Source organism: Paroedura picta, chromosome 1, assembly GCF_049243985.1.
Source record: "Paroedura picta isolate Pp20150507F chromosome 1, Ppicta_v3.0, whole genome shotgun sequence".
Taxonomy (NCBI): domain Eukaryota; kingdom Metazoa; phylum Chordata; class Lepidosauria; order Squamata; family Gekkonidae; genus Paroedura; species Paroedura picta.
The window spans coordinates 103,971,444-103,997,737 of record NC_135369.1 but is presented as its reverse complement, the minus strand read 5'-3'; the positions used below and the strand labels follow the sequence as shown (position 1 = coordinate 103,997,737).

The following is a 26,294-nucleotide window of genomic DNA, read 5'->3' as shown; positions in this document are numbered from 1 at the left end:
ATTGTAGCATTTGCTATTATTTGGGGTTTTACAGTTGCCTTTAGAACTTCATAGTGCAAAGACAAGAATTAGTATCTTAAATAAACCTCTAAACTTTTCCCTATGCAAGTTACGGGCCAATCTCACCTTGGAGAAACGCTTTCCTGATCCCAAATCTTGTAAGTCAGCTGCTGAGCATGAGTAAAACGTACTCGAGAATTATGGCATAGTACAAGCCTCTTGCGGTGCAGAGTGGTAAGCGGCAGAAATGCTGTCTGAAGCTGTCTGCCCATGAGGTTGGGAGTTCGATCCCAGCAGCCGGCTCAAGGTTGACTCAGCCTTCCATCCAACCAAAGACGGTAAAATGAGTACCCAGCTTGCTTGGGGGGTAAAATGGTAATGACTGGGGAAGGCACTGGCAAACCACCCCGTATTGAGTCTGCCATGAAAATACTGGAGGGCATCACCCCAAGGGTCAGACATGACTCAGTGCTTGCACAGGGGATACCTTTACCTTTACCTTTACCTTTACCTTTACAAGCTCACAGCTATCCCTCCAGGAGCAGTTTCCACTCACTATAGCACTAATCCTGATTCAGCATGATGAGTATCACTGTAGATGTAAAAATGTAGAAGAGGAGAAAATCCTTGCTGGGGAAGGATTTACCAGAGTGCAGTTTGAACCCTCAACCAGGGCCAGGGCCTTCTCGGTCCTGGCCCCAACCTGGTGGAATGAGATCCCAGAAGAGCTGAGGGCCCTGCGGGAACTTTCAACATTCCTCAGGGCCTGCAAGATGGAGTTCTTCCGCCAGGCTTTTGGTTGAGGCCGGGCAGCAATGAAGATCTGTCCCCCCCTCACAAAGCGACGGTTGCTTATGTCAGCAGCTCCCCTCCACTTCCCTTTTAGTGGGGGTTAGTTATTGAACCTTGCCGCCACTCTTGGCCTGATATAACTATGTTGTTAAGGATTAGTTGTGGGTTCATGCTTTTATGATATTGTTTTAATGGGATTGTTTTATGTAACCCACCTCGAGCCTCCGGGGGGAGGCGGGATATAAATAAAATGATGATGATGATGATGATGATGATGATGATGATGATGATGATGATGATGATGATGCCTTAGGAAAATCTTTGTCATCCTTCTGGTCCGGTTTTCTTATTAAAGGATGCCACATGAGTTCTGAGCAGTGTCTTACCAATTTGCCTGAAGGTGTTTCTTCTCACAGACAAAACCAATACTTCTATATGTAACTCTGGCTCCTTTGATGAAAGCTTCAAGATTCTGACTGATAGGACCCATTATCATTATGTTATTTGGTTTTTAACCTTTGAGGAGCTAGAAGGAAATAATCTGTTCAGTTTCATGTGCTACAAAACAGGCCACCGAGGGCACTAGCTCCAGTTATTCTCAAGAGGTATCTGATTTATACTAGAGTCATGCAAGGAGACATGGATTCCAAGGGACTGCTTGGATAGGGAATTGGTTAGAGAACCGCACTCAAAGAGTTGTTGTCAATGGTGTTTCATCAGACTGGAGAGAGGTGAGTAGCGGGGTACCTCAGGGCTCAGTGCTCAGCCCGGTACTTTTTAACATATTTATTAATGATCTAGATGAGGGGGTGGAGGGACTACTCATCAAGTTTGCAGATGACACCAAATTGGGAGGACTGGCAAATACTCTGGAAGATAGAGACATAGTTCAACGAGATCTGAACACAATGGAAAAATGGGCAAATGAGCACAAGATGCAATTTAATAAAGATAAGTGTAAAGTTCTGCATCTGGGTCAGAAAAATGAAAAGCATGCCTATTGATTGGGGGATGCCTACTGGTTGGGCTGATCCTGCGTAGAGCAGGAGGTTGGGCTAGATGGCCTGTATGGCCCCTTCTACCTCTATGATTCTATGATTCTACTAGTAGTAGAGCCCGCTGAAACCAAAATTCAGTGGGCGCTAGGGGCCTGGGGAGCTTTTTCCCTTCCCCCCAATCTTCAAAACGGTCCCCATGCCCCAGGGAAGGCGCTGGGCAGCTCAGCGAGCCGGCCAGCAGCCTCCCCGGAGTCTGGGGAGCCGTTGTCGGGTAGAAGGCGAGGGACAGAGAGCATACCTTCGCTCTCGGCGGCCAGTAGAGCAATGGCCGCTGGAGCGAAGGTAAGCTCTGGTGGGGGGTTGGGTGGGTTGGGAGGCGCTTTGCGCCTCCCAATTGGTTGTAGTCCGGGAAAACAGCCAATCAGCAGCCGCGCTATGCAGTTTGGGGCTGTACTGACAAGTTTGGGGCCCAATCGGGAGGTGCTTCGCGCCTCCCGATTGGGCCCTCTGCTTGTCAGTCCAGGGGAAGGGGCCTATCGGGGAAGATTACATGGCAACCGATTAGGGGAAGATTACATGGCAACCAATTCCCCCCAGTTCTGTGTCATTTCCCTTCTTGTGTGAATTAGGCCACAGACACCAAAATGCCCCTTTGCCCTAATACACATGGGGTAGTCACAGTACACAGGTGTCTACCCTGTTCCTTCTTCTGCATTTTTTCACTGTTGATAAAATGTTATGTGCCCAAATGCTTCTTTCATGGTTGCTCCTTAGAAGAACATATTTTTGTACCCTGTTGTTTACTACTCAAAGGAGTCTCAAAGCAGTTTACAAAGACCTTTTCCATTTGTGTCCCCACAATAGTCAACCTGTGAGGTATGTGGGGCTGCGAGTTGTCTGGGAGAACTGGGAATGAGCCGCAGTGACCCAGCAGGCCTCAGGTGTCTCAAAGCATTTTCTAATCATTTTCCCTTCCTCTCCCTATAGCAGACTCCCCAAGAGGGAGATGGGTTAGAGTCTCTCATGGAAGCTGGCAACCCTAAGAGGAAGACTCTCTGGGCACAGCAGTCTTGACCTTAGTAAGGTTTTTTATACTGGTTTTTTATTTGCCAGGCCAAGGTTGAAAAAGTAATTCAGTTCCCATGCTCTCCAGCCGTTTACTTGTTCACTATTTACAGTTTCAGGCTGTAAATATTTATTTAGATCTTCCTGCACTTTCCAGACTCAAAGGACTGATGCTGGTCTGCGCCCCAGAATACAAACAGTTGCTGGTAAGGGCTGGCCATAACCCATAGGCCAGGAGGGACACTCCTGCACCACTCCCTGCCAACTGCAGGCAAAAATGGCCCATTTGAAGGCTGGACTCTGAGGCATTGTATGATTTTGAAGTCCCACCTCCAAACCTCCAGGAATATTTCCAACCCAGGGGTAGCCAACCTCCAGGTGTGGCCTGGAGAGCTCCTGGAGTTACAGCTCACCTGCAGAGTATAAAGATCAGCTCCCCAAGCAGAAAGGGCTACTTTGGACAGGGTTGTGGTAGAGAAGAAACATTTAAGGCTTCCCACACAGGTTGAATTGAAAGACTTGAGGCCTACTGCACAGGGTTGTTGTACAGATGAAACAGGAGACAAAAAAACTGTTTTGTCTGCAGAATATCGCTGTGCAGTGGCCTCAAATCTGCAGAGTTGCAAAGAAGAAATGCACATGGCTTGGCTATGTCTAACCCCCAGCCAGAGCAGTATTTTAAGTGAGAAGGGGCTTTTCTGTGGCCTCCCTGTCAGCCAGCTGTTTGGCAGAAGGGGAAAGTTCCCCACCCTCAAAAGGAAGGCCCTCAAGCTCACCTGCATTGCTCTCTGAAGGAAAATGCCTCCCGCCCCTCAGTCAGGGCCTGTCAGAGGCTCCTTCGCAGCAGGCCTGAAGGGAAGGGGAGGGAGGGAGAGCACTCACCAGCCTCCTGCCAGCGAAAAGGGCTGGCATAGTCTGTCCAAACCTCTGTTCTCAACCCCCTTGGCAGCCCTACTGACCTCCTCTCCCTGCGGTGGTCATGGGCAGACTGGCAGCCATGTCTCCAGATTGTCCCTGGATGGGCTGACTGGATGAAACTCGGGTCTGTCCTAGTGAGGGCCCAATTGGAAGGCGCTTTGCGCCTTCCGATTGGCCCCTCCGCTTGTCAGTCCGGGGCCAAGGGGCCAATCCAGGAGTTTTGATCCCGGACTCAGCGCACCCCAACACCCCTTACTGTTTTATTAAGAGAGACATATATTATTTATTAGTAGTATTCTATTAGAAAATTAAAAGTTCCTTCTTGGAGTTATGGTGTATCTCTTATTTTCCATGATGAGGCTTTTCCCAAGATGAGACTGGTCCAAATCTGTTGGTGAAGGAGAACGAAGAGGGACAGTCTCAGTTTGTGCTAACTGATGAAAACTTTGTGCTAATTAGCTGTGCTAGCAAGAATAGTGCAAAGGATCTGAAAGCTCAGTTTAGTCATAGTGTGAAGTTTCAGTAAATATATGATGAAACTGTTGACACCTGTTTTATGATGAATTTTATGTTTTTCAGATGCTGCTCTGAAGTCCACATGACTGCTGCTTGAGAAGGGGAATTGTTGGAATGCAATCAGCAAGGTATTTGGAACAGGCCAACCCTGAAGGACTGTTAATTGTAAACTGCAAGGCCCTTGTCATCTGCTCAGCAGGGACATTTGGCTGCAGATCAGGAACAGCAGATTCTAGAAGAAGAAGAAGAAGAGTGGGTTCTTATATGCCGCTTTTCCCTACCTGAAGGAGGCTCAAAGCTGCTTACAGTCGCCTTCCCATTCCTCTCCCCACAACAGACACCCTATGGGGTGGGTGAGGCTGAGAGAGCCCTGATATCACTGCTTGGTATGAACAGATTCATCAGTGCCGTGGCGAGCCCAAGGTCACCCAGCTGGCTGCATGTGGGGGAGCGCAGAATCGAACCCGGCATGCCAGATTAGAAGTCCACACTCCTAACCACTACACCAAACTGGCTCTACCAAGATCCAATTTACAGCATATAGTCTCTCCCCTTTTCTTATTTCTTTCTCTCCTTCCTATCCACCCCCTTGGCAGCCCTACTGACCTCCTCTCCCTGCGGTGGTCATGGGCAGACTGGAAGCCATGTCTCCAGATTGTCCCTGGCTGGGCTGACTGGATGAAACTCTGGTCTGTCCTGGTGAGGGCCCAATTGGAAGGCGCCTATCCACCACCACTCTCTCTTTATCTGTTTTGACTTCTGCTGTCCCTCCTTCCATCCTCTGTTAGCTCTCGCCATGAAAACTCTGTTGCATTGTGCAGTGCCAGCTGCCAGGCCTAATTGCTTGGTGCTAGCTAGCTGGGCTCATTTGAACCCAAGGAACAAGCAAGGACATGGGGAGAGTACTTCACTTTCCCCTGCATCCTCTATCCATATATTTTGCTTTTACCCTCCTGCTTTAATGCTGGCAAAACTGTTGTGGTTCTATACCAAAGACCAATGAGAACATACAATGCAGCCACACTGTTTTTTAATTAAGAGCCATGTGTGGGGTGGGAAGTTGTTTGCCATGAGCCCTGCTGACGTCTGCTGGCCCTAGTTTTTTCATTCATTTCATGGGAGGAAAGAAAATCTTGGTTGCAGCACACTTGTGGGTGGATGGGGAAGCATTGCTGTGGCTTTTGCCCTGGAAATGGAGGAATATCCCTGAAATGCATGAGAAAGGTGGCCCAGACCCCTGTCCCCACAGTCTGATTTCTGCTTTTCCCTCTAGGCCAGAGCTGACCACCCCCAGGCAAGACAAGGGAAATAGAGTGCTGGCTCATGGCTGCCCCTCATAAGCCAGCATAGCTGAGCCTTGTCACTGCAGAAGCCAGTTGAGGCATGTGTGAGAGCCGCCTGGAGCTTGGTGAACAGGGCAGACAGGCAAGCAATCAGCCAGCCAGGAAGAGCACCCCAGAGAGAGCAGCCTAGTAATGGGTTGAGGGTGATGGAAGCCTGCCCCAGCCCTGTTTCTGGTTCCACAGAGTAGGCTGTTTGTGGTTTTGTGGGGTGGAGGGCAACAGAGCATGATGTCACATCCAGTGGGAGTATCTGGGTTATATCTCTTCCAGGGGGGTTTCAAAGTCTGAAGAATGTTTCAGGCATTTTTCAGTGGCAAAAAAAAAATTGAGATAGGCTGATCTAAGTAAAAAGAAAGTCTTCACATGATACCTAAACTAGCTAGATCAGGTTGCAGGTAAGGGCTATGGGGGTAGAGTTCCAGAGGTGACTGAAGTGCCACCATAACAAAGACACAGCTCCTCTAAAGATAGGAGTGCAATAAGCAGGACCTCTACAGAACTGTTGGGCATATTCATTTGGAAAGATACAGTCCTTTAAACACCATGATCCCAATTAAGGCTTTAAAAGTAATAACCAGCCCTTCAAATGGTGTCCACAAATAAACAGGAAGGCAGTATAATTCTTTAAATACTGGCCAGTAGATAACACAAGTATCAACTTTGTCATTCTCTTTTGTGCCAGTTAAAGCTTCTGAACTGGACACACATCCTGAATAACACAGTTTCAGTCAACTTCAGCGACTGTTTGCAAGTGGATGTTGCTTTTTAACGCAGTAAAATCCAGTTGCGAAGTACATTGAAAGCAGATTCGAAGTGCATTGTTTATTGTTCACAAACTTTAATAGAGATGATCAGAGCATGGATAATTGGTTAATTCGTGTTTCTCAAGGAAAAGCCACAGCTGTCAAAACAACTAATGCTGGAAGGAGAAAGATGGACATTGCAAGATGTTCTGGGTCTCCACTGGGCAGAAAGAAGGGCATTTACATCTAAATAAAACAAATAAAGGTAATAAAATAAAGATCACCAAGATCTGATGCTCCTGACATCTTGACCATCTCATCTCTGTGAGGCTATAAAAGCAATCAAGAATTCCATGAGGATCAATAGATACAGGGAGCACACACCCTGATTCCTTCCCAGCAAACTTTGTCAGTCATTTACAGCGTTCAACATAGAAACCATTTCCAAATAAGGGGGAGGGGCTTTTTTTTTTTTTTACTAGATTCAGCTGCCCATCACAAGCCTATGAAGTACAATAGATGACCTGTGGATCTAAATGTTATTTTCAGACTATTTTCTACACTACTAACAAAAAGAACTGCTACATTATTTCCTGATAACGAAAACAACATAATGAGTACCAGAAACTGGTTAGGATGTTTCTGGTGACCCAGGTCCTGAAAGCTTTAAAACATATCTTTTGCATGGTCATCTGGAGCCTGGACTTCCTCAGGGCTGTCTTTCCTGAATTTAATAATATATCTTTTAAAAAAACATTTCAGCAATCATACCAGATTCTAGACTTTTTAGACAAACTTATAATATCTGTAATTCGTCAGGAAATCAGAGTCCATGGCAGAGGAAGAAACAAAAAAAACTATAAACTCCTCAAGTTCTAGGTGAAGATGACCCTCTGATAGGATTTTATAAACCATTTTTATTTCCCTCTTAATTTCTATATTGCTGAACTACTTGTAAAGAAGAAGGTAAATGCTATTTCCTTTTATTCTCTTAAAAGCTCAGTGATTAACAGACCTTAAGCAACAGATGATTCTTATTCTGCATTTGCTGGGCACAAGGGTTAAAGGGACTGAAACAGATTTTGCTATTGCCACCAGAATGAACTTAGAATCCTTATCACTTAGCAAAGGAGAATGTTTCCAGGATGTAGGAGGATGACTGATCAGTAAGTGGCATGATCCCTTATATCCCCTCCCCCCAAAAAACCCATCCTGCATTCAAGCAAAACATGAAAAGAGGGAAATGTTCTGTAATTAGCTGGGTTTCATAATGTCAGAAAGATGGTGAGTAAAATGTTGTGGTGGTAGTCACTACAATAATCAAATTATAAATTAATTCCTCAGGAGAACAGAGCTCAAAAATATGAGCCACAAATTCCCTACTGTAGTAATTTTTACCTTAATTGATTTACATTAATTCAATTCATATTGAGCCTGCGTGCAGGGGGGCAGCCTAAAAATCAAAATATAACTTTACACAGTTGACTCTACACAGTCATGGGTGCCTTATATTAAAATTTGGCCTTATATTTGAAAATATTGTCAGCAAAGAGTAGTTGTCTTCCTCTCCTTGTTCTTACACAAACCATTTGGGAGTTTCTGTTGTAATTTCCACAGGTCTGTTTTTTTCATTTTTTATGCTAGAATCCCACTCAGCTTCACAGGATTTACTCTCAGAGAAGGCTAAATAACAGTAGTGTTGCATTTTTATAGAACTTAAAAACTTCTGTTATCATTATCTTACAGTCAAGAGAGGCAGGAATCTGCCTGGACCAGAGGATAGACAGACATATATTCTTATCTGCTGATTGTTAACAAATTGGCAAAGGTGATCAGCATTGTGTAGTCTTAAAATATAACCCTTTGCAAAGCTGTGCAAATGTAAATCAGCTGGTTTCAATAGTGTGTGCTACTATAGTCTGAGCCTGAATTCTTATGGATCCCCTGTTTCACATGCAGTAAGGCAAGGGGCCAGATTCAGTCTTTCATGGATAGTCAAATTCTTGATAAAGCTGGTGCAGTCTAGCAGTATGATCTTAACTAACACATGGATTCAAACATGCACATGTTCAATAGGTCTACCAACTTTTTATTAATCCCTTGTTCAGCAGGCCTTGACAGCTGATCATGCTTCCTTCTGTGCCACGAAAAACTACTTCTGCTGATAGATTCAGGTGGGTAGCTATGTTGGTAGCGAGGGGGAAATCGAGTCCAATGGCACCTGCGATGTTAAAATGTCCAGTTCCAGATGGAAACTAGTACTACTCAGTGACTATCCTACCTGATTTTTTCCATTCACTTTGACTTTGGGGCTTTTTGCACGCCTTCAAAATAGCACAATGGTTGCCAATTGAAAACGCTACGGATTTGCTGTTATACACAACATCGTCGACAATCTGCCACACACCTGAAACCAATCTGCAAAAAGCGCTTCCTTGTAGCGCTTTCAGGGAAATCCCCAAAAGTGGATTCACCCTCCGGAAAGCGATACACTCCTGCAACCAATCTGCAACACTAGCGAAAAAGACCTGTGCGTTAACATTGTTGCGGTTTCTACAAAGTCCCTCCCCCTGGCTCTCTTCTCTGATCTTCCGGCAAAGCGATCGCCATTTTTTTTTTCTCCGAGCGAGCGGGGATAAACGCACCAGCGAGCCTCTTTCAGTTTAGAGGCATCCCCGGCTTCAGTCCCTCCCCAGAGTCACTAAAGCACAAACACAGAGAAGCCCGTTTGCTGATGTATTTTCCCTTTATTTTTTACACATTCATTCAGCCGAAAATCGGGCCCGTGAGGGGGGGGGATTTTTTTTTTTCACTCGGAGGGAGCGTGGCAACGATCAAACGACAGCTCAAACACACTAGGCAGCTGGATGGGTCTCTCCGTTGCAACGAATTAACACAGATTCGTTGCAATGGGTCTGTTTTTTTTTAAAAAAAAACCTTTCTTAAAGGGAAAGGGGCTGTTTGGGAGCATGCTAACGGCTGCCCATTGGCTGCTTGACGGCCAGGGGCGGGACGAGCTTGGCAATAGCGCTTCCTTTCTAGCGATTTCTGCCGAGACCGGAAGCCTGTGGGAAACGCTACAAAACGCAACTGGATTCCACTACAAAGGCAGGTATGCATAACGACGAATTCCACTATTTTAAATGGCGATTTTTCATTCAGTGACCAATTTGCTACAAAGATCCCGGTGCGTAAAGCCCCTTTGACTTGATTTTAGTAAAGCTTTTGATAAGGTTCCCCATGATGTTCTGATGGATAAATTGAAGGACTGCAATCTGGATTTTCCGATAGTTAGGTAGATAGGAAATTGGTTAGAGAACCGCATTCAAAGAGTTGTTGTCAATGGTGTTTCATCAGACTGGAGGGAGGTGAGTAGCGGGGTACCTCAGGTCTCGGTGCTCGGCCCGGTACTTTTTAACATATTTATCAATGATCTAGATGAGGGGGTGGAGGGACTACTCATCAAGTTTGCAGATGACACCAAATTGGGAGGACTGGCAAATACTCCGGAAGATAGAGACAGAGTTCAACGAGATCTGAACACAATGGAAAAATGGGCAAATGAGAACAAGATGCAATTTAATAAAGATAAATGTAAAGTTCTGCATCTGAGTCAGAAAAACTTAAAGTATGCCTACTGGATGGGGGATACGCTTCTAGGTAACACTGTGTGTGAACGAGACCTTGGGGGTATTTGTGGATTGTAAACTAAACATGAGCAGGCAGTGTGATGCAGCGGTAAAAAAGGCAAATGCCATTTTGGGCTGTATCAACAGGGGCATCACATCAAAATCACAAGATGTCATAGTCCCATTGTATACGGCACTGGTCAGACCACACCTGGAGTACTGTGTGCAGTTCTGGAGGCCTCACTTCAAGAAGGACGTAGATAAAATTGAAAGGGTACAGAGGAGAGCGACGAAAATGATCTGGGGCCAAGGGACCAAGCCCTATGAAGATAGGTTGAGGGACTTGGGAATGTTCAGCCTGGAGAAAAGGAGGTTGAGAGGGGACATGATAGCCCTCTTTAAGTATTTGAAAGGTTGTCACTTGGAGGAGGGCAGGATGCTGTTTTCGTTGGCTGCAAAGGAGAGGACACGGAGTAATGGGCTTAAACTACAAGTACAACGATATAGGCTAGATATCAGGAAAAAAATTTTCACAGTCAGAGTAGTTCAGCAGTGGAATAGGCTGCCTAAGGAGGTGGTGAGCTCCCCCTCACTGGCAGTCTTCAAGCAAAGGTTGGATACACACTTTTCTTGGATGCTTTAGGATGCTTAGGGCTAATCCTGCATTGAGCACGGGTTTGGACTAGATGGCCTGTATGGCCCCTTCCAACTCTATGATTCTATGATTCTATGACTTCTGTAGTCTTCTTGGAATTATTTCTACTATATCTCTGATAGGTGAGAATGAAACCAAGAAACTGAAGAAAACCCCACACTGTTCTAAAGGCTATGTGAAAGTGGAATACCAGTCAGCCAGATTTGCACTTGCAAACTCCTATTGCGAGGGAGCTGTCATTCACAAGTCATATGAGACTTCTGGAGTTGCAGTAAGAACCTTCATTGTGAAATCACTTCTCACAAATGCTAAAAAGTTCAGCATCTGAAAGATACTTAACACATGTTCAGAGTAACAGAGATTTCATTCCTTCGGAAATAACAGCAGCACTTTTTCAGTGGTTGCCCATGTGGAGAGGAAGCAACATATAAAATGGCAATATGTCTCCTTTTTTAATAGGATTTTAGACCTCGCAGGGGAAGTATTTGTAGCAGCTGAAAATAAACAGAATTCTTATTATCGTCTTTACTTTAAAAGAACAGACAATTGGGCCTGCAGACGTTTTCCTGATAAGATTTAAGAGGTGTGTTCTTCCCCTAAGATACAAACAAAACCTTACTCTTGGGACAGATGACAGTTTGGGTTTTTGTTCTGAATGCAGACTGTTTATTCCTGTGCCCTGACTATGGAAATGCAGGAGATGCTATGATCACAACCGTGTTGAAACACTATTATTCCAAATGCCAACTATTATGAAACAGTACTTTAATAATACTTTATGCCTCCTGCATAAAACAGAAATGTTCTAGAGGGCACTATTATAAAGGAATTAAAACTGTAGCATAATGGAACATATCAGGAGGATGTTTTTATAAGGAAATAGGATTGCAGTTTACTACAGTCTTTACTACAGTCTTTACCTGGCTTTAATTGTGTTGTCATCTACCCTTGTAATCCACTTTCTGCATTATACCTGCATTATATCCAGTATAGCTGAGGGATCACCTCTCCGCCTACACCCCTCAAAGAGCCTTGCACTCTACTACCTCCAACCTCCTGGTGGTCCCTGGCCCCAAGGAAGCCCGCTTAACCTCAATCAGGGCTAGAACTTTCTCCATTCTGGCCCCCACCTGGTGGAACGAGCTCCCAGAGGAGATCAGGGCCCTGACGGAACCTAAACAGTTCCGCGGGGCCTGCAAAAGGGAGCTCCTCCACCAGGCATTTGGTTGAGGTTGACCCGGACCATCGCTTCCAATTGGCCCTCAGCCCCCCCACACACACTGCTATTATAACCGCCACTAGTCTGCCTGGCGCACTGGGTCCCGGTGGGAGTTGAGCTGAGACTCCTTTGCATTTCATGTTATTACTGTTATCATGTTGGGGTTATTGTTGTTGTACTGTTGCTGTTGTCACACGTGTCCCTCATGTTATATGTATCTGTTTCCTGTTCCTTGTAAACCGCCCCGAGCCTTCGGGGGAGGGCAGTATATATATATATATAAATAAATATAAATAAATAAAATAAAAATTATGGTATACCATGCTTTGGACTGTTTTATTAATTAGTATCTATATAGTGTCTATATATCTATCTATATCTATATCTATATCTATATCTATCTATCTATCTATATATATATATCTATCTATATCTATCTATATCTATATCTATCTATATATATATATCTATATATATCTATATATATCTATCTATATCTATATCTATATATCTATATCTATATCTATATATCTATATCTATATATCTATATCTATATCTATATCTATATCTATCTATATATATATCTATATCTATCTATCTATCTATCTATCTATCTATCTATCTATCTATCTATCTATCTATCTATATATACCTAATAGTAGCAAGAGTCAAGGAGATCTCTGAGACTTCCTGGTTTATACCATATAATCCTTGCTTCTTTACTATCCAAACTCTTATAATAGGTTGTAATTTAAATGCTAGAATAGGCTCTGGAGCAGTTGACGTAACAGGTAATAAAAGTACTCAAATAGTCACCAATGCTTATCTCCTGGATCATTTTTCAAAGGACAAGGTTGTCAACAAATTTGGCCTTAAACTTGTAAAAACTGTTCTCTTTGGCCAATTTATATGTATTGTATGATACCAGCTTGGATATAACAGGAGATACTTATACCTTAGAGCCTCTTGTGGCGCAGGGTGGTAAGGCAGCAGAAATGCTGTCTGAAGCTGTCTTCCCATGAGGCTGGGAGTTCAATCCCAGCAGCCGGCTCAAGGTTGACTCAGCCTTCCATCCTTCCAAGGTCGGTGAAATGAGTACCCAGCTTGCTGGGGGGTAAACGGTAATGACTGGGGAAGGGAATGGCAAACCACCCCATATTGAGTTTGCCATGAAAACGCTAGAGGACGTCACCCCATGGGTCAGGCATGACCCAGTGCTTGCACAGGGGATACCTTTACCTTTACTTATACCTACCTACTATACAGGAGATACTTATACCTACCTACTATACCTAGCATCGAGCTAGCACAATTGATCACATCTGATTGAGAAGAAGAGTTGGTTCTTATATGCTGCTTTTCCCTACCCGAAGGAGGCTCAAAGTGGCTTACAGTCGCCTTCCTTTTCCTCTCCCCACAACAGACACCCTGTGAGGTGGGTGAGGCTGAGAGAGCCCTGATATCACTGCTCGGTTAGAACAGCTTTATCAGTGCCGTGGCGAGCCCAAGGTCACCCAGCTGGCTGCATGTGGGGGAGTGCAGAATCAAACCCGGCATGCCAGATTAGAAGTCCACACTCCTAACCACTACAACAAACTGGCTCTCTGAACTTAGTTACTAAGTAACTTAGTTGCTAAATTTGAGGTTGTCGATAGCTCGCTAAATGACCACTGCCCACTGAGATTAACACTTAAAACTGCCAGCGATAACTTCTTGAAACCAGTTCCTGACCTAGCAGATGATACAATACCAGGTTCTATGAGTCTCAAATGGTCTGATCATCTACAATCCAAATTCTCTCAATTCTTTGCAAACCCAGAAATGGAATCCTTGAGGCATGTTATCTTTCAGTCAGGTAATGATGCTGTCCAAATCTGGGAAGCCATTACTACTAAAACTATTTCTTGTTAATAGTAGACCAATCAAACCTACATCCTATACAAATAATGGTTGGTTCGACCCAGAGTGTAAAACTCCTAAAAAAGAAATAACCCACATAATAAAAAGGAGTAATAATAATGAAGAAGAAGAAGAGTTGGTTCTTATATGCCGCTTTTCCCTACCTGAAGGAGGCTCAAAGCGGCTTACAGTCACCTTCCCGTTCCTCTCCCCACAACAGACACCCTGTGGGGTGGGTGAGGCTGAGAGAGCGCTGATATCACTGCTCGGTCAGAACAGTTTTATCAGTGCCGTGGCGAGCCCAAGGTCACCCAGCTGGTTGCATGTGGGGGAGCGCAGAATCGAACCTGGCATGCCAAATTAGAAGTCCGCACTCCTAACCACTACACCAAACTGGCTCTCAACGCACCAATTTTTGTATTTAAGATTGCAATACAAAAAATTAATTAAACAAAAAATCCTTGACTATGCTAAATTCTTATGGAAAGAATTAGATCTGGCAGTTTCTGGGGGAAAAATGACACATGCTTTTTGGTATTAGTCTCAAACAGTTGAAACACCTGATCCTGTCAAATGGTGGCTCAAATATCAGTTAAAAATTGAGGCTTGCACTTTAGCAAATCTTTGGAGCCCGTCTAGCCTTACCCCCAAAAGCCATGCCACATTTACAATATATCCTTTCTGACCTAGCAGCCCTTCCAGTTTGGCCCATAGTTTCAGAGATCAAGATCAATGGCCTAATCTCCTCATTAGCATCTGTTAAAAACTTTCTCACAAATTAACAACACAGGACAAATTCCCCCCAGGTAGAAACTTAGCACTTTTGTGCCCATTTATTAAAAAGGGGACAAATCAGCTTCTAATAACTACAGGCCTATTAGTCTGCTGGATACAGCAGCAAAAATTTACAGCAAGTACTTACTGATTAAGGGGTATGGAGGAATGGGTAGATGAAAATCATATTTTGTATTCACATCAAGCTGTATTTAGAAAGAGCCTTAGTACCATTGACAGATGCTTCAGCAATTTATTTATTTATTACATTTATGTATCACTTTCCCCTAAGGCTCAGGGCAATTCACATGAAATGTAAACAAGAACAATATATCCAATTCAGTGATTATAATGAATGAAAGGCAACAGTAATAACAATAACAATAACAATAAACAAAGAAGTTAACATTGTAACAAAGCAAATGATCTAACAGAACCTTTGTTGGTTAGTTCAGTTGTATAGATTCAAAGGAGGGAGGTTCAGAGGCCTACTCAAGGCTGTTTAGCTTCAGTCAACCTCAATCAAATGCCTGGTGGCATTTTGCAGGCCCTGTGGAACTGTTGTAGTTCCATTAGGACCCCACTAGGTGGGGGCCACGACAGAGAAGGCTCAGGCCCTGGTTGAGGACAAGCAGACTTTATGGGGGCCAGGGATTGCCGGCTGATTGGAGGTGGTGGAGTGCGGAGCTCTTTGAGGGGCATAGGCAAAGAGGTGATTCCTCAGGTATACTGGGCGCAGACTGCATATGGCCTTGAAGGTAATTACCAGAACCTTAAGCCTGATTCAGAATTTGACTGGTAACCAGTGCAATTGTTGGAGAATGGGCGAAATGTGGGACCTCCATGGTGTTGCTGTGAGGACCCTGGCCTCTGTGTTCTGGATCAGCTGTAGTTTCTGGATCACAGTTAAGGGTAGGCCTGCATAGAGTGAGTTGCAGAAGTCTAGCCTAGAGGTGACCTTCGCATGGATTACTATGGATAGGTGTTCTAGAGCCAACTGAGGCGCTAGTAGTTTGGCTTGGTGAAGGTGGTAGAAAGCCAGCCATGCTACTTTTGTGACCTGGGCCTCCAATGAGAGGAAAGCATCCAGGATCATGCCCAGTTCCTGGTGGAGCAAGCCACTGATAACTGCACTCCATCCAGCTTGGGCAAACGTGCTTCCTCACTTGGACCCTTCCTGTCCAGCACAGAATCTCTGTCTTTGAAGGATTGAGCTTCAGACAACTCTGTTTGAGCTACCTCATCACTGTTTCCAGGCAACTGGCTGTTTCTGGGGGAGAATCAGGGTGGTCAGCCATAAGGAGAAAGAGCTGGGTGTCATCCACATATTGATGACAACCCAGCCCAAACTTCCGTACCAGTAGGGCAAGAGGGCACATGAAGATGTTAAACTGGATTGGAGAGAGGACCACTCCTTATGGGACTCCGCATGTAAGTTGGCATCGGCTTAAAGATCTCTCTCCTATTGCTACCCTCTGTCTGCAACCTTGGAGAAAGTAGATCAGCCATTGAAGGGCTGCCCCTAAACTCCAGCAATGGTGAAGTGGTGAGCTAGAAGCTCATGATCAACTATGTTGAACGCTGCTGAAAGGTTGAATAATACAAGCAGCGCCAACCCACCTTGGTCCAACTGGTGACAGAAGTCGTCCGTCAGGGCAACTAGTGCTGTTTCCCATGGCCAGTCCAGAAACCTGACTGGAATCGGTCTAGGGCTGAAACATCTTCCAGGAATGCTGATATTTGGTCCACAACAGCCCTTTCAACAATTTTTTCCCAAGAACACTAGGTGTAAAATGAGTCAGTAGCTGTCGGGCTCTCACGAGTCCAGAGATGTTATTTTCAACAGTGGACAAACCTCTGTCTCTTTTAACCCCTTTGGAGATTCTCCCATTTCAAGGGTGAGGGTGCTTATCTCTCAGAGGCAACCCCTTATTCTTATATCTGGTGTTTTTAGTAGCCATGATGGGCTCCTTAACTAATGAAATACCATTGTGCAAGGGCATCAAGCAGGGATGTTTGTTGGTTCCCCTGTTGTTTAATTTGTACATAAACAACATTGTAGAAAAACTCTTTAGTCCACAATTTCTCCTACACTTAGAAATAAAAAATACATAAATTTTACTTTATGCAGATGACATGGCCCTAATTTCCCTCACAAAGATTGGGATGCAAAGACTATTGCAACAACTTGGTGCCTATTGTAAAGACGAAGCTCTTAAAAGAAACTACAACAAGACAAAAGTAATAATCTTTAGAAAAAGTGCTAAAAAAAATTTCTTGGAGCATACTTGGTAATTCTACCAGTCAGTGCAATTCATTTAAATACTGGGTATCACATTTAATGAAAACTTGAATTGGCAACCATCTGGCCACTGTCAGAGCCTCTGCAACAAGCTCAGTGGATGCTATTCTGAAGTTTTATTATATAAAAGGTGGCTTCCTCATTGATCTAATCCTTAAATTATACAAGTGCAAGGTCATGCCTCATCTATTGTATGGAATAGAGGTCTGGGGATGGAAGGAAAACATCATATCTAGGCTAGAAACCGTTCAAAATATATTCTTGAGGCAAATCGTAGCCTAGGATTTACCTAGGAAAACTCCTGCTATTCTAAGGGCAGAAACTGGTCTGCCTTCTTTTAGTGCCCATGTACACTTTGCAATTCTAAAATTGTGGGAAAACTATGGGTTAGCCAACTCAAATAAATTTAGACATCAAGCTGTACTGGGTCCTTAGATAATATAATGTTATCTAAGGATCATGCATGTCATAGCCTTTTTAATAGCCTTCTTGCACAGTACTCCATCCCCAATGACCTCTTAAATCCCTTAGTTAATAACTCCCAACTTAGAGACTGGATCTTCAAAAGTGATGTCCAGATAGACAGATCACAAATTTTGCAAACTAAGTCAGCATATCTAATTAAGATTCCTAACTATAATCTTAGAGCAGCTTTCACATCAGTTCGTTTCAAAACGATGCCCATAGAGGTATCAGCTGTCCATTATAGCTGTATGCCCAAAAAAAAATCAGCATTTTTGTATTTGTGGTGCACAAGTTCGAGAGGATATATCCCATTACATATTTGACTTCACTTTACACTCAACCCAGGGCCAAATTCCTCAATGAGATCTTACATGGCTCTAACCTTCACTCTGTTGCTGAAAGGATAATCTATCTCCTATCTGACGGTGTTGACAGTGTTACATATAAAAGCTCAATATTTACTATGGCTACAAAGAAAATAAGGGTCAATGCTGTCATCATTAAGGCAGGCTCTTAACACTCCTGCATCTCTGTATTTGTGCATGCTGTTTAATAGTTATATGGTTTTAAATTTTATGTTTTTATACAGTTTTATTCTATTGTATTGCTTATTAACTTGTCTCTTATATTTTGTAAAGGCCTATGGCTTTATACAAATAAATTGTACTACTACGTTGGACCTGCTGGTGGAAGAGACAAATTTCAAGGAGTCACACTGGGCATGGGCCCAGCAAGAAAGTTGGAAAAAGGAATCCCCCCATGAGTATTGTGGGCCTTGTGTGCACCTGTCTGTATGCTAATAGTGAAGTCATCCATTAATTGGAGCTGTGAACAAACAAACCTTTGTACAAACCTTAAAAGGACCTCAGGTTTGCAGGAAAATGTGAAATTGGGAAAAAATGCAGGTTTTAAAACTCCTTACGTGATAAAAGGAGGGCCTGTAGCTTTGAACAATGAATTTCCTCAGTGGCAGTTAAGAAGCAACCAAAGTATTCTAGGCTGGGTTTCTGTGAGGAAAACAGCAGGGGAAGCAGGTCACATCCTTTCCAGGCTTATTTTGGGTCTTTGAGGGGGGACACATTGGCACCAGGCCTGAGCTAGTGTTGCCAGCTCCTGGTTGGAAAATAGCTCGAGATTTTGGGGTGGGCAAGATTGGGTTTGGACAGGGGCCTCAGCCAGATATTTTGCCACAGAGTACACCCTCCAAGATGGCCATTTTGTCCAGGGAGACAGCTCTCTGTTGTCTGGAGGTCAGTTATAATTCTGGGGGTTTCCAGGGCCTGGCAGCAACCACTGAGTGACTTGATCTGCATGATTCAAGATCAAGGCCTAGCTGCTTGCTACTGTTCAACAGCAGACACCCTATAAAAACCCTACAAAAGCCAGTGATATAATAGAATGTCAAGGGGACCCCACTTGGTTATGAAAGCAGGGTACAAGTGGAGCAGTTATTTTATCAAAATCCATCATCTCTGTGACACATATTTTAAGAGAAGAAGACGCTGAATTCTTCTATCTTGGCTTATTTCATTAAGATGCTGTTGTGCCAGAAAGCAATGAAGCAAATATGTCCTTCCAGGCTAACATAACAGTGCCGCTTTGGCCAAAAAAAAGGAAGGTTAAACTGTAGGGCTTCCAGAAGTCAATTTTGCAAAGTTGCAAGCCAATATTTGCTCTCATATATTTTTAATCACACATTCTAAAGAGTGAGGGAGAAAGAAGCAAAGCACTGAAAAACATTCAGCATCTCTATGGAAACACAAAATAGATATTTTCTCTCAAATGAAAGGTTCATATTTTCTTGGATTAAAAACCTTGTCTAGGCAACCTCAGATCTCTAAAAAAAAAATTCTGCAGTACATCTCATAATAATGTTTTACAATGTTTACCTCATTTATACAGTTAAACAACTTAAAAAAGTAAATTACACTAGTGAGGGTGCTAAGAATCTAGCCAGTAAACATTAGAACTGGGACTTGAATCTAGGCCTTCCACATTCAAATGTATAATTCAGTCCAGTACACCCCGCTGTCTTCCAACATTACTGTTTGTTTTTGCTATGGCTTTCCACCAAAGTTTGCAGCCAAGGAAGCCTTGCCAAGACAGCATGTGAAGAAGGCCTTGGTGCTTCCTGAGAAGTTAAATAAATAGCTGTCTCTGAAGCAAGCTTCCATAAGCATCTCTGATGAGATTAGGGTATTGCAGATCATTCCCCCCATCCCCTTAATCTAGTTGCTGGGGCTGCTCTGTAGGTTTATGGTTTTAAACCTCAGCAATAGTATCTAACAATCATTAGGAGGAATGGGATCTAAACACAGTTTCCCCCATCCCCTCTTCCCTACAAACAGATGAGTGGCACAACCCCTGCTTTTCTAATGGGGCTCTGTGTCTACACCCATGAAAAATGTCCAAGCACACAGCTGGATCAAGGGGTTTGTTCTGTGCCCAAGGACTTGCATCCTGGAATTTTTTACATTTGCTAAATGGAATTCTTGAGTTTTCCTTTGAACAGCAGATGTTCCACAAGGCCTACTGCATCATAAAATACATGTTTTATACTTACATCTTAAATCAATAATTAGCAACTTCCCTCACTTTTGAAAGCTGTCAAATGAAATGGAAAGCTATGGTTCTGAAATACATAAGGCTGACTCCAGGATTTGGGAGGCCTTGGGCAAAGGGTCATCACATGGTTTCTGCCCTCCCACTCACTGACCCCAATGGCACATAACAGTGGGGCTTGAAAGCAGCTAAGAGAGTCAAGGCTAGTTCCTTTCTGGAGCAACTGGAAATGGATGACTGTCCCAGATACCTTGTTGTTGTTGTTGTTATGTGCGAAGTCGTGTCCGACCCATCGCGACCCCATGGACAATGATCCTCCAGGCCTTCCTGTCCTCTACCATTCCCTGGAGTCCTTTTAAGTTTGCACCTACTGCTTCAGTGACTCCATCCATCCACCTCATTCTCTGTCGTCCCCTTCTTCTTTTGCCCTCGATCACTCCCAGCATTAGGCTCTTCTCCAGGGAGTCCTTCCTTCTCATGAGGTGGCCAAAGTATTTGAGTTTCATCTTCAGGATCTGGCCTTCTAAAGAGCAGTCAGGGCTGATCTCCTCTAGGACTGACCGGTTTGTTCGCCTTGCAGTCCAAGGGACTCGCAAGAGTCTTCTCCAGCACCAGAGTTCAAAAGCCTCAATTCTTTGACGTTCGGCCTTCCTTATGGTCCAACTTTCGCAGCCATACATTGCAACTGGGAATACCATAGCCTTGACTAAACGCACTTTTGTTGGTAGGGTGATGTCTCTGCTTTTTAGGATGCTGTCTAGATTTGCCATAGCTTTCCTCCCTAGGAGCAAGCGTCTTTTAATTTCTTTGCTGCAGTCCCCATCTGCAGTGATCTTGGAGCCAAGGAAAATAAAATCTGTCACTATCTCCATTTCTTCCCCATCTATTTGCCAGGAATTGAGAGGGCCGGCTGCCATGATCTTTGTTTTCTTGATGTTGAGTTTCAAGCCAACTTTTGCACTCTCCTCCTTCACCCGCATCAACAGGCTCTTTAGTTCCTCTTCACTTTCTGCCATTAGAGTGGTATCATCTGCATATCTGAGGTTGTTGATATTTCTCCCTGCAATCTTGATCCCGATTTGTGAGTCCTCTAATCCTGCCTTTCTCATGATGTGCTCCGCATACAAGTTAAATAGGCAAGGCGACAGTATACAGCCTTGCCGAACTCCTTTCTCAATTTTGAACCAATCCGTGATTCCATGTTCAGTTCTCACTGTTGCTTCTTGACCTGCATATAAATTTCTCAAGAGACAAATAAGATGCTCTGGTATTCCCATCTCTTTAAGAACTTGCCACAATTTGTTGTGCTCCACACAATCAAAGGCTTTAGCATAGTCAATGAAGCAGAAGTAGATGTTCTTCTGGAACTCCCTAGCTTTTTCCATGATCCAGCGTATGTTGGCAATTTGATCTCTAGTTCCTCTACCTCTTCGAAATCCTGCCTGTACTTCTGGAAGTTCTCGGTCCACATATTGCTGGAGCCTAGCTTGTAGGATTTTGAGCATAACTTTGCTAGCATGAGAAATTAGTGCAATGGTGCGGTAGTTTGAACATTCTTTGGCATTGCCCTTCTTTGGGATTGGAATGTAAACTGACCTTTTCCAATCCTGTGGCCATTGCTGAGTTTTCCAAATTTGCTGGCATATTGAGTGTAGCACTTTTACTGCATCGTCCTTTAAGATTTTGAATAGTTCAACTGGAATGCTGTCACCACCACTAGCTTTATTGTTGCTCAGACTTCCTAAGGCCCATTTGACTTCACATTCCAGGATGTCTGGCTCCAGGTCAGTAACTACCCCACTGTGGTCATCAGGGATGTTAAGCTCGCTCTTGTATAGTTCTTCTGTATAATTTTGCCACCTTTGCTTAATCTCTTCTGCTTCTGTGAGGTCCCTACCATTTTGGTCCCTTATCATACCCATCTTTGCATGAAACGTTCTCTTCATATCTCCAATTTTCTTGAAAAGATCTCTGGTCCTCCCCATTCTATTGTTTTCTTCTATTTGTTTGCACTGTTCATTTAAGAAGGCATTCTTATCTCTTCTAGCTTTTCTCTGGAATTCTGCATTCAATTGGGTGTATCTTTCTCTTTCTCCCTTGCCTTTCACTTCCCTTCTCTCCTTAGCTATTTGTAAAGCTTCCTCAGACAGCCATTTTGATTTCTTGCATTTCTTTTCCTTTGGGATGGTTTTAGTTGCTACCTCTTGTACAATGTCGCGAACCTCCGTCCATAGTTCTTCAGGCACTCTGTCTATCAGATCTAATTCCTTAAATCTATTTGTCACCTCTACTGTATATTCGTCGGGGATATGATTTAGTTCGTACCTGAGTGGCCTAGTGCTTTTCCCTACTTTCTTCAATTTAAGCCTAAATTTTGCAACAAGAAGCTCATGATCTGAACCACAATCAGCTCCTGGTCTTGTTTTTATTGCCTGTATAGAACTTTTCCATCTTTGGCTGCAGAGTACATAGTCAATCTGATTTCTGTGTTGACCGTCTGGTGATGTCCATGTGTAGAGTCGTCTCTTGGGTTGTTGGAAAAGAGTGTTTGCTATGACCATTGTATTCTCTTGACAAAATTCTACCAGCCTGTGCCCTGCTTCATTTTGTACTCCAAGGCCAAACTTGCCTGTTATCCCAGTTATCTTTTGGCTTCCTACTTTAGCATTCCAATCCCCCATGATGATAAGCACATCATTTTTTGGCGTTGCTTCTATAAGGTGTTGTAGGGCTTCATAGAACTGATCAACTTCATCCTCTTCAGCAGCAGTGGTTGGGGCATAGACCTGGATCACTGTGATGTTGAATGGTTTGCCTTGGATTCGAACTGAGATCATTCTGTCATTTTGGGGATTGTATCCCAAGACTGCTTTTCCCACTCTCTTATTGATTATGAAGGCTACTCCATTTCTTCTGCGAGATTCTTGTCCACAGTAGTATACCTGATGGTCATCTGAATTAAATTCACCCATTCCTGTCCATTTTAGTTCACTGATTCCTAAAATGTCGATGTTCAGTCTTCTCATTTCTTGTTTAACCACGTCCAGCTTGCCTTGATTCATGGATCTGACGTTCCAGGTTCCTATGGAATAAAAATCTTTACAGCATCGGACTGTCTTTTCGCCACCAGTTACTTCCACAACTGAGCGTCCTTTCGGCTTTGGCCCAGTCGCTTCATTCATTCTGGCGCTACTCGTACTAGCCGTCTGCTCATCCCCAGTAGCATATTGGACACCTTCCGACCTGAGGGGCTCATCTTCCGGCGTCATATCGTTATGCCTATTGGAACTATCCATAGAGTTTTCATGGCAAAGATACTGGAGTGGTTTGCCATTTCCTTCTCCAGTGGATCACCTTTTGTCAGAGCTCTCAGCTATGACCTGTCCGTCTTGGGTGGCCCTGCACGGCATAGCTCATAGCTTCACTGAGCTACGCAAGCCCCCTTGCCACAACAAGGCAGCGATCCTTGAAGGGGGCCCAGATACCTAATCATATGATAAACCAGAGGAGGTCTCTATGGTTTCCTGTACATGCAAAGCATTATTCATATTAACTAACACAGCAACCCTCAAGCATTGAAAAGGCATCACAAAGTTTAAGGACACTGTGGATCCATAGGGAAACTATTCTGTGCATTCCAAGAACTTGTCTAATCAAGTTTCACGCCTGCCCCAATCCATATGTTTCCACTCCTTACCTTTATTTTATTTAATGTATGATTTAATGTATGAGAGGAAAAATAAATTCATTGCAGAAGCCTATTATATTTATTTACATATTCTCAAAATAATGTATGTAAATGCATAACACAGAGTTTCACAGAAAGATTTTTTTTGCCTTCTAAGCATAAACAGATAAGCTTAGAGACTTCTTGGATCGCACAGCTTCTTTTCCTAGAGGCTCTGTAACAGCTAATGTTCTGTGGACTCTCAAATATTAATCTTTTGGGGAATATTCCTGTAGCTCTTATAGAGCTATGTTTTGTATGCATGGGGAAAGATGCTATGCTCTTTCTCCATGGATCCATAGGGTATAAACTTACAGGGCTATCAAGACTCTGCAGGGATGGAGGGATCAATTAATATGATCCAATCCCACAGCCTGGTTGATCCAACAGGTTTTTAGTCAGCATTAGGGAATTTCCCTGCTGATACAGTCAATGTGTATGTTGATGCTGTGCTTGACTTTTGGAATGTGAAATGCAATTGAAACAATTGCACCTATGTGCCCTTTCTGAGATCTAAGAGCTTGGGCAGTCCTTTGGTGAACTGAAAAGACAGGAAGCCAGTTAGAGCTACAGTGCAGAAGGAATAATAGAATAATAGAGTTGGAAGATACCTCCAGGGTAATCTAGTCCAACCCCCTGCAGAAATTCACAACTACCTGCTCGCCCACAGTGACCCGAATTCCATGCCCAGATGATCCCCCCCCAACCCCAACCCCCATCAGCCTAATATGATCATTACACTAAGCACAATTTGTGAATAAAGTCTCTCACATCCATTCTGACTTGGACTCTTCATTAACAGCAATGGGATTGTTTGGTCCCAGGGTGCCAATTTGTTGAGAGGTGTGGGATACTTTTCAGCTTGGGCAGTCTGAGGATGCGGGAAGGATTCTTGGAAGTTTGGACCCTAGCATGTGCTTCTGAAAGCCTTGCTGTTCTTGGCTGCACTGTTTTGCTGCGGTTCCAGTTCGACTTCAGTAATAGGTTTCAGTAGGTAGTACTTGGGGGACTGCTGCTCTGTCCCTTGGATTCTGGTTTATAGGGTTCCAAACGGTTCCATCTTTTCCATGATGCTTTTCAACCTCTGTCTAAAACCTCTATCTGAGGTAATCCAGATATTTAAACAAATTGCCACTAATATGCAATGACAGCTGGAGCTTGTGCTTTCATGGGGGAGGGGTGTGTGAAACTGCAAATAACTTTGGTTAGTGAGTCCACTGTGGCTGTACATGGACAGAAAAGATCTTGCCACTGTGGTACATGCCATGGTAACATCTGGAGCAGATTACTACAGTGTGCTGTACATGGGACTACCCTTGAAAACTGTGCAGAAGCTGCAGTTGGTACAGAGACCCTATCACTCCAGCCTTGTTCTATCTGGAGTGTGTAAAAACTCAAACTAGGGGTGTGCAAACAAAAAAAATATTTTTCAATTTGGATCTATTGGACCAGGTAAAAAATTGTATTTCTGAAAAATCCTGGATTCTAATACTCATATGGCATTTGGATATGGGATTTTTCAGTAATCCCAAATCTCGGGTGGTCCAGTAGACCAAATAAGAACAATATTGATTTTTAAGCAGCTAGCCTAACCCCCAGAGCTGCCTTGGCTTCTTCTGTAGCAGATTTTAAACTGTGCTTCACATGATGTCATCACCAGGCTGGGCCCATCCCAGGCCTGGCCCAACTCAGGCTCCCATTTGTCCCTTGACAAAGGAACACAGATCTCTGTTGCAAGGAAGATAACAGAGCAGATTTTAAAGGGGATGATCTACAAACATCCAAAGGACAATTTGTTGATCCAGGAAAGTCAGCATGGATTTGTCTCCAACAGGTCCTGCCAGATCAACCTGGTTTCCTTCTTTGATGGAGTGGCAGGCTTGCTAGATAGTGGAAACTCATGTTGTTTATCTGGATTTCAGTAAAGCTTTTGACAAAGTTCCCCATGATCTTCTGGAGGACTGCAGACTGGATTTTATGGGAACAAGAAACCACACCCAAAGAGTAGTTGTCAATGGTATTTTATCAGAATGGAGGGAGGTGACCAGTAGTGTCGCATACAGCTCCATACTGGGTCCAGTACTTTTCAACATTTTTTATCAATGATCTGGAAGAGGGGGTTGAGGGACTCCTCATTAAATCTGCAGATTACACCAATCTGGGAGGAGTAGTGAACATCCCAGAAGATAGAGTTGAGTAAGATTTGAGCTTGCTGGAAAAGTGAGTAAATGAGAACAAGATGCAATTCAATAAGGATAATTGCAGAGTTTTACACCTGAGTGTAATGTAAATTCTGGTCTAGTGCTGTATTAAACTGATTCAGATTCTACATTAGGGTCACAAAAATGAGAAGCATGTATAATGGATGGGAGATATACTTCTGGGTAGCAGATCTTAGAATATATGTGGACTGTATGCTAAATATGGGCAGATAATAGGCCGTAAAGAAGGCAAATGCAGTCTTGAGCTGTAACAACAAAAGCATCACATCAAAACTGCAAGATATCATAGTTCCACCATATACTGCGTTGGGTCAACCACACCTGGAGTTGTGCTGTTCTTGAGGCCTTACTTAGGATAATGAGGATAATCCAGGGTCTAGGGACCAAGCCCCATGAGAAAAGGCCAAGAGTCGTGGGAATGTTCAGCCTGGAAAAGAGGAGGTTGAGAGGGGACATGATTGCTG

General features: G+C 43.6%; 1 protein-coding gene and 1 long non-coding RNA gene across 2 annotated transcripts in view; both read right to left on the bottom strand.

Moving 5' to 3' along the window:
* Nucleotides 1-26,294, bottom strand: part of ADAT2 (adenosine deaminase tRNA specific 2) — a 49,096-nt gene that overhangs the window by 10,516 nt on the left and 12,286 nt on the right. The gene's annotated exons all lie outside the window — the stretch shown is intronic.
* On the bottom strand, nt 14,581-24,282 carry LOC143844046 (uncharacterized). Its single transcript, XR_013233794.1, has 2 exons — nt 23,367-24,282; nt 14,581-20,131 (listed from the first exon to the last, which is right to left on the bottom strand). It is a non-coding gene; the product is annotated as an uncharacterized LOC143844046 (long non-coding RNA).